General features: G+C 51.6%; 1 long non-coding RNA gene across 1 annotated transcript; it reads left to right on the forward strand.

Annotated features, from left to right (window-relative positions):
• Positions 1-1,279: 1,279 nt before the first annotated feature.
• On the forward strand, positions 1,280-5,543 carry LOC309850442. Its single transcript, XR_014304238.1, has 3 exons — positions 1,280-2,304; positions 3,057-3,160; positions 5,136-5,543. It is a non-coding gene; the product is annotated as an uncharacterized lncRNA (long non-coding RNA).
• Positions 5,544-12,501: the final 6,958 nt, after the last annotated feature.

Here is a 12,501-nt window from a genome sequence, read left to right on the forward strand (position 1 = left end):
TTGGACAACTAATGTTCTTTTACATTCATACTTTTTTGCTTTGGTTGTCGGGAAGCTCAAAGGTGAATTCTTGCCCCGCCTTTGAACTCAATGAGACTATGGAGGATTTGTTTCTGTGTGTTTACTTTTCCTTTGGTCTCACCTCATTACTCCCTTTATCTTTTTCTCCTTTTTAAAAACGTCACTGCAGTGTGGATATTGTCAAGCCACTTCCAACAATGGATTCGAGTCATGTTAAGCTTTTGCTGAACCCATATGCCCTATAAACTCAGCCAGTGGGCTAGTGATGATGGCTGGGAGAACTCTGGCACTTTCTAACTCCCAAGTGGCCGTAGTTCATGGGAAGGAAATGAAACTCTGAGAAGCAGAATGACAGTGGAGGGGTACATGTTGTTGGTGGACAGCAGAACCTCAGCCTGGGGAAGCTGGCTTACCCCTCACTCACCCACATGGTGTCCACGGGTCAGATCCTGGTTCCTTACGAAGGAACCACTCTGGGGATGGGACAGTGGTGTAGAGATAAAGAAGACCTTGCTGAGGGACTGACCCTCAAGATCGTGCCCAGTGGGAGACAGCACACGTGTGGAAACATGAAGTGATTTAACATAAACGACGCATGAGTTCAGACCAGTGAGGGTCACTGGCAAATGCAGGATTGTGGGAGGTTCCCGAAAGAGTGCTACCAAGCCAGGCCTGGGTGTGGGGCTGTGATTCAGACGTGTGGACACCGGGGGAGGGGATGAGGTGAAAGGCAGGCAGGACTAGCGGCCATGGGTTTCATGCTGGGAATTCTAGACACTGTGGCATTTGGCCGGGAAGATATTTTGGGCAGCAGAGATTGTGACACATCTCAAATTATCCTATGCGAGTACTTGCTTACTCTTCTGTTTATGAAACCAGCTCCGTCCAAGGGCAGGTGACCTGTGCATGTGGACAGGACAGACTCCGAGAGAGAGACAGATGCTAATTATGGCTTCCCCAGAGCTGACTGTCTAGAAAACCCAACACGTGGGGCTGTGTTCTGGGGGAATTGCTTAGAACCCTTTATCAACAAGGAGCACTCCGGCTTCCATGCGGAGAGGCTGCTGGAAGAGATCCCACAAGCTTGAGCAGCCCCGAGAACGAGGACATCTCAGGACACGTCCGAGGAGCTCCCACGAGCTCAGCTGATTCTGAGTGCCTTTCATTTCTCGTGGCCTCCTTGTGACCACGGGAGTGGGGCATTCCGTGAACAGGACGCCCCGCAGAGCTGGACAGTGGGGCTTCATGGGGACAGCCCTGCAGTTCTTTCCTGTGCTTGCTTGATTGGTCACAACTAGTAATAGGTGCTTTTCCTGAAAGTCCACAATTGCCTCTTGAAATAGGAAAACCCCCGGTCAGATGGATAGGATATTACTAATGGTGTGAAAACTTTTCCGGGCCATTAAAACAAGATCCTTCCCCTTGCCTACAAGTGAAAGTTTAACAAACCTTCCTTGGTTGGAAGACAAAAAAAACAATGTCTGATTACAGCAAAGTTCAACGCCATCCTGCCGGATTCTTCTGGGCACACAAAACCCCTGAAAGGCAGGAGCCCCACCAGTGTCCGGACTCGGAATCCAGCCTCTTGGGGTGCTTTCCGTAGATGGCTTCCAGCGGTATGAAACCACCCATAATCACAGCTGCTCTATTTACCTTGCCCAGCGCCATCAGCCGATAAGTCATTTCCCAGTTTGGTGTCTCATCGAATCCCAATCACAGCTCCAAGAGGTGAAGATGATTCTTTGACTCTTGCAGATGGGAACACCGACTGGATAATTTAAGCACATTATCCTGTCTCAGGGCAGTATCGGTGGAAGGGTTTCCACCTGGTCTTGGGGTCAAAGTCCATTTGGGCTCCTGAGCAGGGTTGGGAGCGGTGAGGCAGGGCTGGGAACCACAGGTGGAAGGGTGACCGCAGAGGTACCCGGGCCAACATCTGGTCATCTAGGATAGGCTGTCCTCAAACAGGGCAGCCTCTCACCAGCCTTCCCTCTGCCTGGGAAGGTCACGAGTCGGTGTCAGAGATCGCCAGATCTGGAAGTGACCGAAGTCATCTAGGAGTTCAAGTCCTTCATTTTTCAGATGGGCAAGTCGAGGCCCTGGGGACACGAGGTCATGCAGAGACTCACACAGCCAAATGGTGAGAAGTGGAGACTGTTCCCCAGGTTTCTGGATCTTATGCAGAAATTTCTCCTGCTTCCCCTGAATACGCTCCCTGCCACACGCTCTCCTTGGATGAGGTAGAGACGCGTCTGCAGTGAGAGGCGGTTGGGCATCCCCTCGGTAAGCGAGCCCACTCCAGAAGGGCCGGGTTCACCGGTGTGCCGGGTCTGTGCCAGACACATCCCGCACCTGGTCTGTCACCGTCACAGGGGCTCTGCAAGTGTGTGTCGTTGTCTCTGTGAGGCGATGAGGCCAGGGACGAGGAGGGGTTTGGAGGGAAAACAGGGCCTTCCATGCTCTCTCTGCTGCACCGTGAGACCCCTGTAATAATTTATCTCTTGTCCTAGAAAACAGGAATGTCTGCTTTTTAAAAATTAATATGGCCAAGTATCATTTTTGGGAAACCATTAAAATCCAAGTTGTCTGTGTTTATTCCTAGAACTATATTTGATTAAAAGGGAGATAAGGGAGACGGACCAGTTATCCCTTTCAGACAGCATCCTTAGAAGGCTTGATTTTTTTTTTATTGTGAAGGAAAACCAACTTTTTAAAAAGCTGGAATTCAAGTCATATGCTTAAGTAATTTTTTCAGAAGATAGACTTCTTCTTTTTTTTTTTTTTAAACCCTATTCATTTAAAGTGTTGGGGGCAAACCTCTAGAGGCTCTTTTGTGTTAATTAGCTCTTCCCTCCAAGTACTAATATCTTCAGGAGCACAAAGCATTTCATCATTTATACCTCTGTTAGGCTTTCTCTGGTGCACCTGCTTTCCTCTTAACATCTGTGACATGCCTTCCAAATTTAAAAAAAACAAAAACACACACAGCCCCCTGTCCCCCCCCCCTTTTTTTTTTAAACTTGGACGACTTTAAGGAATGGAGAGATGTGAGTGCCATGCCTCCGAGGAAGAATGTGGACCACAGATGGGCGGCCTGGGACTGCTTGGCACCGGAGAACTCAGAGAAGGATACCAAAAGGTGGGGATATGGAACTGACAGAGAGGGAGCTGGGAAAGCGTCAAAGCAAAATTTCTCGATTTCCATCCACCCCACCCCCGACCCCTCATGGCTATTCCGGGCCAGTGTGCCCCACGGTCTTGACACGACGTAGGTGCTAAGTACTGGCTGTCAGCTCTGACCGTCGCCAAGCACGGCACTGAAATGTCGTGATGTGTCTTTCAGCGTGATTCCACACACGTGCCTCTGTCATTCGACTCCATCCTTCCTCACACGGACTCTCTGCTCCTACCGGCACCAGCCAGAAGGGTCACATCCTAGATCGCTCCCACAGAACTGGAGTTAGAGCCTTTCCCCCTGAGAGCAGGTGCCTCCGTGTCAAATCCATCGTGGTGAGGACTCTGAACCCGAGGTTGACTGGCTCTGGTGCTTGGGGGTTTCCTGGTTCCTAACTGCTGGCTTGGTCTTTAACCTCTTGGGAGGCACCCGATTCCTGACTATTTATTTGGCTTCTGAGCCCTGTTGGCTTTCACCATTCCCAGCCCCAACCTGTAATTCCCAGATCTGTTCTACTTTTCTGCCTTGACTTCCCACCCTGGCTCAGGACTCCTCATTGGGTTAGCAGTCCTGACCCAATAGGGAGAGTCCATTTCATTGAACAGTCAAGCAAACAGGAGGACCGTGGAAGGGTCAACAACCTCATGTTACCATCTAGCAACTGGCACAATTCTCATGGCCTTTTTGATGACGGAGCTGTTTTACATATAATAGGAGTTCAAGGAATGCTTGAACAAAAGAAATATTTTGTTATCAAGGGGCAATAATTGTTATTCTTGCCAGTTGTTGTGTTAGCTATGCTTCTATAAATTATAACGTAGTGTTCGAAATGTATATCGAGTTCCTGTGGTGTCCTGAAATTGGGGTCAGCGCACTTCTCCAAAGAAGACCAGACATGTTCCTGTGGTGAGGGCTCGTGAATGATAATTTTGATTGTTTCTCCCTCCTTCTAAAAGTGAACCAAAGTCAGTTTCACCACAGAGCCTAGATTTTTGACCTAACTTTACCTGCATGAAATCCCAGTTTATCTCAATAGCATATCAACACAGGAAGGGGAATTTCCCATCTGAGATAACTAACCCAAATCAAAACAGAACTCAATTCCCAGGAAAGCTCTGGCACTTGGTCTCACAGGTTTTTTGAGAATGTGTAACCATGGGCATGTAGTTTCTTGGGCAACAGTGACTGGGTTGATTTCTTACTATTTTCCAGGAATACATTGAGGCATACACGCTGTAGGATAGGCTGGGTCCTTGGGGCGCTGGGGTGGCTCACGCGGTTAAGCGTCTGCCTTTGGTTCGGGTCACGATCTCAAAGTCCTGGTATCATCGGGCTCCCTGCCTTGTAAGGAGGTTGTTCTCTCTGCCCCTCAGCCCTCTGCCCTCTCACTCCACCCCTCTCCCAGCCTGTTCCCTCTCTCAAATAAATCAATAAAATCTCAAAAACCTAGATAAGGCGAATCCTCAAATACTGATTCTTGCAGACCAGTGTTCTTAAGACCTCACACTGAGCTTATCTCTAAACATATGAGTTACGGCAGATAAGTCAATGGGTCAGTGTCAACTCTTGGAGTTCATGATGGTTTTAAGGGGACGTCATCAACCACAGTCCTGCCCAAATCTCAAAGCTGTTGATCTCTACAATGTCCTACTTGACTAAATGTGTAGCAGTGTTTTGAGCTGTAGGGTCTGGTGGGGCTGGGAATGCTGGCCTTGGGCGGGATTCGGGAGGGTGCTTTGCAATTATGTGACACACCAGTGTTCCTTCCCGTCATCAACGCGGCATTGGTTGGATCAAAACAGAACGCTCTTCCTGGTTTATGTTGAAATTCTCTGTTGTCTTTTCAAATCCCAAGTAAAGATTTCCTCCCATTGTGTAAGTCAAGAAGTCTGACCAAGTATTGTGTTCGGCATTCTGCTGCTGGAAATCTCTCTTACAGGGGCCACCCACAGGGGTCCGAGAGCGGCTCGAGTGACCATCCGTGCTAATGATACAACGCCGTGTGCAGGCCGAGTCTTCATGGCGATAACCCGTCCTCGAGGGACAGAGGAGAGATAAGCAGGAGCAAATCGAAGAGGTGTCCAACAACAACTCAGACATCCTATCGCTCAGACGACTGAGGCTGTAGAGAGCAGGATGGGAACGCCAAGGAAGGAGTCGCTGATAAACCAGTGCAGTCATTGGAAGTGTTTCCGAGGGTGGGAAGGAGGCCTCGGGAGGCCTCGGGGGTGAGATCAGGCAAGCCATCAACACGTCAAGGTAATTTGCCAGCAGTCTGACTTTGGGTCGAGGTGTATAAACCTGCCGGCCGTGATGTATGGAGCCTGCTAACCCGAGGAAGCCGGGCCACGGAAGGACGACAGCAAAGTGGACGCTGCTTGGGACTCACAAGAGGGACCACCCGTTCCTGTCGGTGTGACATCTGTGCTGATGAAGGCAGACCCTCACGACCAAGTGGGTCGACAGCCCGTGGCGGGGGAAGTCATGGCCTCCATCGAGGACAGCGTTTCCCAGCTCTCCTTAATCCTGCAAGTGGTTCTTAAGGACTGATGCTCTCAAAAGCTGCAAAATGGGTTGAAATGCTTTTGGGAAACTTCATCCACACTGGCCAAAGGGAGGCTAAGTACCTCTCTGTACGCACACTGACTTTGCATACCCCTCACTGTCTCACTGAGCCCGCTCCGACTACGTACCCCTCCTCACTTGGCTACTCTACAACCTGCCGCCATCTGCTTCCCACTGTCCTACGCTCAGCCTACAGCACACACCCCTCGCCATCTCCATGATTCCATGCCCGCTGTGTGCTGGGCTCAGCTGAGATCTCTAACCCAGCTCACTGACTGCATACCGATTGTGGATTGCTCCGAAAGCACTAGCTTTTTCTCCCCTCAATATCTGTTTTCCCATTCTGCCTCGAAGTAAACCCTGGCTCATCTCCCAGCCTCCCTTGCCCTTACGTGTGGTCACAAGCCAAGTCTGGCCAACGGTGTTTAAACCAAAGTCAGGGGACGCCTGGGTGGCTCAGTCAGTTGAGCATCTGCCTTCAGCTCAGGTCACGATTCCAGGGTCCTGGGATCGAGTCCTGCATCAGACTCCTGCTCAGTGAGGAGCCTGCTTCTCCTCTCTCTTTGCCTGCTGCTCCCCCTTCTTGAGCATGCTCTTTCTCTCTCTCTCTCTCTGTTTCAAATAAATAAATAAGAATCTTAAAAAAAATAAACAAAATTCGTCAGTTGGGACTTCTGGGAAGGTTCCTTGAAAGGGGACAGAATGCCGGGGTGTTTTGCCCTTACTCTTTTTACGTTTTCTGCTCGTTTTGAACACAGATAGGATGGCTTAGATCTCATCAGTCCTCCTGTGACTCTGAGAACCAAAGTCACCGAATAAGGTGGTTGGTTCCTAAATTCGGGGGAGCTTGGGTTCTTGGTAGCCTTGTGGAACTACACCACCACCCTCTGTGCCTCTTATCTTTTGATTTTTTTTCTGTGACAAAAGGAACCTTCGTGTTCCTTAGGCTGTTGTATCTCGGTCTCCGTTGCTACAGCTGAAGGCAACTTCTCTGGACACAGCCCTCACCGAGCCCACCTGCCTGCGCACCTGCTCCCCAGCCCCTCGGCCAGTGTGCGTCCACTGCACGGGATCGTCAGACCATGATGTTGCCTAAGGGAACAGCTGCCCTCTGTTTTTAATGCCAGGATGAGCTGTGCACTTCCCTTGCGGCTTATCCCGATGTATAAAGCGGAATGGATCAGACTCTCTGAGGTTCATAGTCACATTCTACAAATGTTACTGGAGCGAGCGAAACCAGCACGACGCCGTGGACACAGAGACCGGCTGTTAGGCGGCACAGTGAGACGTGGGATCCATGACCCAGTCACGTTGTGTGGGTACCTCTGCCTCACGGAGGGCGGCGTGGGTTAGCAGCTGCGAACTTTAAGATCTCCTAGTGTAAAGCTGAGTCACACCCGCGACACTTCCCAAAGGGCTAGATTTGGAAAAAAAAAAATACACATTAATTTCTTTACCTTGTCCTCAAGCTTTCTGCCTAAAAATCCAGGAGAAATAAAACTGAAGATACGGAGATTACAGCTGGGAGGCGGGCAAGGGGCAGATGGGCTGCCCGACAATGGGGCCAAGAGGGGACCGGTCCCCAGGGGTGGGGAAAGCAGGGGCTGCCTCGTCCCTCCTGCGGGCAGAGCCCTTGGGCCACGTCTGCCCTGCGACTCCTGCTCTAGTTCCAGTTCCTCCTGGTTCTCTGGGCAAAGCCCGCACCCAGGTGACAGCGTGGTTGGGGGGGTCCTCTGAGAAGACAAGGGTTGGGGTGAATGATCCCTCCACCAAGGACCCTTCAAGCTGTGAGGCGCCAGGTGGAAAAGGCTGCGATGGCATCTTTAGGAAGGAAGGGTCACGTGGGTGCGAGCCCGTGGGTCCTGCTCCATCAGAGTGGGGAGGGGCGTGGTGGGGGGGCACGGGCTTCAGATCTGCGAGCCGGGGGTTTGCGATAACGACCAGAGGTGAGTTTAACTGGGGGCTCTCGGGCGTCTGGACTCCCCGCTTCTAGGCGTCTGCCCTTCCCTCCCCGCCGAAGTGCCTCGAAGGGGTGAGGGTGTGTCCTCGAGACCCCGCAGGGCCCGCTGGGACCGGCAGGGGAGGCGATGCTCTGGGGGCCGCAGGTTGCGGGTCAGACCTGGGGTCCGGGGGTCACATGGGGGCGTCGTGCGCGCCTCCTGGTTCTGCTCTTTACTGATCCCTCGGGCGCTGGCATTCACAGAGTCATTTCTCTGAAAAAATAACACGGAGAAAACAATAAAAATGGTTTTTCAGGATGGATTTCCTGTCTTCTGTACCTCAGGAGTCCTACGTCCTGCCCACCTCAGCCTTTGGATATTCTTTCTTTTCCTTTTTTTTTTTTTTTTTTAAAGATTTTATTTATTTATTTGACACACGCGCACACACACACCCACACACACAGCACGAGCACAGGGAGTTGCAGAGGCTGAGGGAGAAGCAGGATCCCCCCTGAGCAGGGACCCCCACTCTGGGCTCGATCCCGGGACCCTGGGGTCGTGACCTGAGCCGAAGGCAGAGGCTTCACCGACTGACCCCGCCAGGGGCTCCCGGTACCGTTTCTACGTGGACGACAGACCCTGTGCTAAGGAAGCCGTTGCTTCAAGTGTTCACTCTTTCCAGTCTGTCCCCCCCGTATTGCCAGTTGGTAGAGACAAGTCACTTGTCCTTCCTGGGCCTCAGCTTCCTCCTTCAAAGAATGAAGGCGACACTGGCCCTGAGGACAAGCCACTCCTGGAGCCGGCCGCGAGCCGGTGGCAGAGACGCGGCTCTCCTGGGGCCCTCGCTTCTTTCCTCGTGACCCCAGTCACTCACAGCTTGTTGTGAAAGTCAGACGAGGCGAGGAGCTGAAAGGCGTTTTAGGCTCTGAGAAGAGCGTGGAGACCGTGGAGACCGTGTGATTACTGGCGGGGATTTACGGTCCTCAACAGCCTGAGCGGCGCACTGAGGCCTTTGCTCCGGGAGAAAATCACTTCCCTCTGCTGCGTTGTTTCTCCCACAAGCGGCAGGGGAACGGGTTGTGGGCTCTTGGAAGAGTCAACCAATACTTCCCAGGCTTCACCGCCAGTTAAGGAGACTTGTGTTGGTCTTCTCCAGCGTGTGAGCCTTCTCTGATCCCCCTGTGAGCCAGAGCTAGCTGTTCCCCAACGCCAGGCAGCACGGAAGTATCACCCCTTTAGGTGCACCGTGTGTGTTGTGTGTGTGTGTGTGTGTGCGCGCACGTGCAAGTGTGAGTGCTGGTGTGTGTTCGTACACCCACGTGTATGTGTATGGTGTGCACTTGCATGTCTGCGTGGGTAGGCGTGTGTGTGCGTGTGTGTGGCGCTCCCGAGAATCATGAGGATCCCATGTTCTGGGGTTCTCTGCCTGCGGTGCACAGCGGCGCCCTGATGCTGGTGAACTCTGTCTGAGGGAGAACCCTCAGAGGGGGTACCCTAAAGACAGGACCTTGTGAAGGGTCCCAAAGCCCGAGCACGCTGCCTTCCACGGGGACCTCGTCAAGGGCCGGTCTTTGGAGGGAGGTGATGGGGATGAGGGCTTTGGGGCAGTCGGTTCCAGGAGCAGCTAAACCGCTGAACGTGGGCTGCCTGAGGTCCCTTCGCCTGGCCTGGGGGGCACTGGGGCCGGAGTGGCGGTCCCCAACCCTGCTGCCACCTGGGGGGCGCTGGCTCCTCCTCCTGGGGGACCTCAGGCTCTGCAGTGTGGGCGGGGGTGGTCCAGCCTCTCCAACCCACCATGGAACCTGGGGTGGGCGAGGTGGTGCAGATACGTTCCTGAGAGGAATGAGCTTCTTTAAGAGTGTTTGCTCACCCAAAATAGCATCGTAGGATTTTTTAAAACTGAAGAGGGTCTCCGAAACCTTACAGGGCCAAGTTCCTGTTTTATAGATGAGGACACGGAGGTCCCGAGAGCGTCGGGGATTCGTTCTGGGGTCCGCCGTCTGCTAGGGTGAGAGGGCAGCTTCCTCGATTTCTAATTAAATGATCTTTTCTACTGAATCCTTCAGTAATCAAGGAGAAGACAGCGTTTTGATGAATGGCTACAGGACGGTTAGGGCGGACACAAGAATTTCCTGATTTATTACCTGGCGGTGGCAGCCTCTCGAAGAGCAATGGCTCTGACTTAGTTGTAGAAACAACCCGGTCACAAAAATGCACAAATATACTGTAATGTCCCATTCACATTCCCCAGGGCTCTGTTTCTCTTTCTGTTCGTGGATCCACTTCCAGCGGCCTCCGTCTCCACAAACTAAGAAAGTGCCCACAGGAGCCCAAGGAACATGTCTGCCTCCTCCTCCTCCTCCTCCCCCTCCTCCTCCCCCCGCCCTCCTCCTCCTTCTTGTCCACAAACACTGGTTCTTCTGAAAGTCCCCAAAGGAAGAGAGTAGGAAGGGCCCGTTTCCTTCATCTGGATCCCCACTGAGTGACGTCCTTTGAGGCTGGGGAAGGGGGACCTGGGCTGAATTCCAAGGCAATGTGTAATCAAGCACTGGCAAAGGAGCCGTTCGTTTTCTTCTTCTATTTTAAAATAAAATTTGTTTTAAATTTATTCTTCAAAGGTAGACTCTGAGACAGGGGCTTGGGTGCAGACGGTCTGTCCGGCAGGGGAATGAGAATGCCCGAGTGACGCAGGGAGCGAGGTGGGGCAGGAGAGTTCGATTGTTTAAATCAGGACTCAAATATGGTCCCCACATTTCATGGGCTTGTATTTCTCCTAAACCTCTTTATAGGCTCCCTGTTTGTCAGCTTTTCCCCTTGTAATTTGTTAATAGAAAAAACTGGGTCCAGACACCCGGGTGGCTCGGTCGGTTGAGCGTCGGACTCTCGGTTTCGGCTCAGGTCACGTTCTCAGGGTCTGGGATGGAGACCCCCCCTCCCTTGGCTTCATGCTCAGCGGGGAGTCTGCTTGAGATTCTTTACCCCTCCCCTTCAAATAAATAAGTAAATCTTTTTTAAGAAGAAGGAAACTGGGTCATTTAACTGATTAGATCCCCGTAATTTGATAGGTTCCCCCATATGCTGTATTTCGTGTATATTATTGTTGGAGGTAAAGGTAGAAATTTGTCCCACTTTAGTGGTGATGATAAAACAATGATCAATATTCTGATTGTTAAGTTCCATTCATTTTTATTATCACGGTTTTTTATACTAGACTTTATATTTTAGAACAGTTAGAGATTTACAGGAAAATTGAGAAGACAGTACGAAGGGCTCCTGATACACTACCCTGCCCCCGACAATTTCCCCCATTGCGAACGTCGTACTTTAATATGGTACATTTGTTACAGTTAATGAACCAACACGGATGCATGATTATTACCTAACACTTCGGGTTTATTCGGATTTTCTTAGTTCTTCCCGAATGTCCTTTTTCCATTGGAAGATTGCATCCAAGGTGACATGACATTTCTTGTCGGATCTCCTCAGGCTCCCCTGGGGGTAACAGTTTCTCAGACTTCCCTGGTTTCTGATGGTCTCGCTGCTCAGGATATCGTAGTATGCGCCTCGACAGGCGCCCCTGGGTCGTTTCTCTCGTGATTAGACTGTGGTTCTCAGTTTTGGGGGGAGATCGAGGAGGCAACGTGCCGCTTTCATCACACTGAGCCTGCAGTACTACACTGTGACCTGATTTGTAATGTTGGTGTTGACGTAGCCCCTGGGCAGAGGTGGTGCTGGTGGGGTGTCTCCCCAAGCCTTTGCCTCCCTGCCCACCTCCCCACCTCCCTGCTTATTGGAAGGGGGTCAGAGGGCAAGGCCCACACCTCTGGGGGGGTAGGACCCCCCCCACGAACTGCCTCCCCCCGAGGGTGGAGTGTGCATGGAGGTACTCGGAATTCCTCTGGGTGAGGTGTCTGTCTCTTCTCCCGCGGATTTATTTGCTGAAGCCTCGATTTACACAGGCAGGAACCCAGAGATCCTTATTCTACCTCTCGGGCTATGCTCCAGTGCTGCTTTCTTCTGTTGCTCGCACTGTTCTAGCTCTTTCATGGGGCTTCGGGTCGCTCTGACACCTTCCCCTTGTGGGTTATTATTTATCATTTTGAGCACTCCCTTAGTTTCCTGGCTCCACTGGTTTTAAGGAAGAGAAACTCCATTTGCCTCAAGTCTTGAGGGAGGGGTTGACATTTTAGAGCAGGAAGTACGCGAAGATCCCTCTCCTTGTCTCAGGGAGTGTGGCGGCTACTGTGCATCGGCTTGCTGAGCCCCTTGGGCCAACAGCCCGTGCCGCATCCCCATCCCCCACCCATGCTTGATTCTTTGAGGGCCTCCGCAGTTGCCAGGCTCCAATCACAAATTCTCCATCACGAAAGTTACGTCTGATGCTCCATCCACTCGCTCGATTTTCCTGAACTTTGTCGAAAACAAGAAATTTTAAAAAACCACCTGCCTTGCATACGGATTTATTTCCCTAATTTCAATTTCTCTGATTTATACTGAAAAGACTTCATCAAGACTCAGCGAGTGACCCTTAGTTTTACCCGTTGCCCTTTAGAAATCTCTGTTTAACCTGACATACATAGAAAGGTCTAGAAATTTTTGTTGTGGTGGTTGTTTTAAAGATTTATTTATTTATTGGACAGAGAGAGACACAGTGAGAGAGAGAACACAAGCAGGGGGAGTGGGAGAGGGAGAGGCAGTCTTCCTGCTGAGCAGGGAGCCCGACGTGGGGCTCAATCCCAGGACCCTGGGATTATGACCTGAGTCTAAGGCAGAAGCTTGACGACTAAGCCACCCAGGTGC

Source organism: Mustela nivalis (genome assembly GCF_964662115.1).
Source record: "Mustela nivalis genome assembly, chromosome: 16".
Classification (NCBI taxonomy): Eukaryota; Metazoa; Chordata; class Mammalia; order Carnivora; family Mustelidae; genus Mustela; species Mustela nivalis.